Genomic DNA, 1,137 nt, shown 5'->3' on the forward strand with positions numbered 1-1,137 from the left:
GAGAGGGCTTCTAGCGATTCCAGCTTGTCCGGCTGGCAAGTAGGGGGCACAGGTTGCCTGTCCAGAGTCGGTAGGGAACCCGTTGCACTCCACAGAGAAGCAGCTGGAACTGGGCCCCCGGAGCGCCCTCCTGCCGTCCTCGCCCCCACCTTTTCCATCCCCTACCCCAGCCTGAGTGGCAGCACCGGCTGCGGCCCCTCCTAGCCCCCAGGGCAGGTGGTCAGTGGTCTATTCTGGTACCCAGGGTGGCTGGGGAGCCAGAAGAAAGGCGGAGGGGGTGAGGTGGGGGTGGGGGAGGGTGTGCTGGCCCTTCTTCTTTTCGAGGCTGGATGGGGAGGGGGCAATGGGGAGGGCTCTTTGGGACAGTAGGGGAGGTAGATTTCTGACCACTGCCGGCTGGAGAGAAAAAAAATTATAGTGCTGTTTTCAACAAATTGTATCTCTCAGGACCTTTAAAATTGGGAAGCAGAATGTATGCCCGGCCTGAGAGCCGGGACAATGGAATCCCCAGCAGCTGACAGTGGACCCCAGAGTTTCTTTAGAACTTGGAGGACACAGGACCAAGCCCAGCCCCCAGTCCCAGTCTTCCAGGCAGCCTCTCAGAGAGAACTGTGGGTGCTGTTGTCCCAAACCTCCTCCCAGGCCAGCGGGGGGCAGTCTGGGGCCAGGGTGCACTCAGGGGAGCCTCTCCAGCCTGCGGGGGAGCCCCAGTGCCTGATCGGCCTCAGGGTGGCACAGGGCAGAGTGGTCCCTGTATTTCCCAGATAGAAAATCTTTAGTGCTCCACCCCAGTTCCTGTGAGATGAAACCCAGAGTCTGCTGCTCTTTCCAAGCCCAGCCCCATATCTGAGGGCAGTGGGGTTGGGGAGAGAAGCAGGGCTGAATGTCGAGAGAGACTTGTCCACTGGACAAGGGACTTTTCAGTGGAGATCCCCAGCTAGGGCCAAGTTAAAAGGGGAAGGACCTAGAGCTGAGCCTGCCAACGCGGTTTATGGCAAGGCCTTACTGACCACACAGAGAAATGAACTGGGTTTCTAGGAACCATGGGCTAATATTTGAACCTTAGTTCAAATCCAGACTTTGTTTTTACTTCCTGTATAACCTTAGGGAACTAATCTAACCTCTTTGAGCATAATG

Source organism: Bison bison, unplaced genomic scaffold (assembly GCF_000754665.1).
Source record: "Bison bison bison isolate TAMUID 2011002044 unplaced genomic scaffold, Bison_UMD1.0 scf7180017864471, whole genome shotgun sequence".
In the NCBI taxonomy this organism is placed as follows: domain Eukaryota; kingdom Metazoa; phylum Chordata; class Mammalia; order Artiodactyla; family Bovidae; genus Bison; species Bison bison.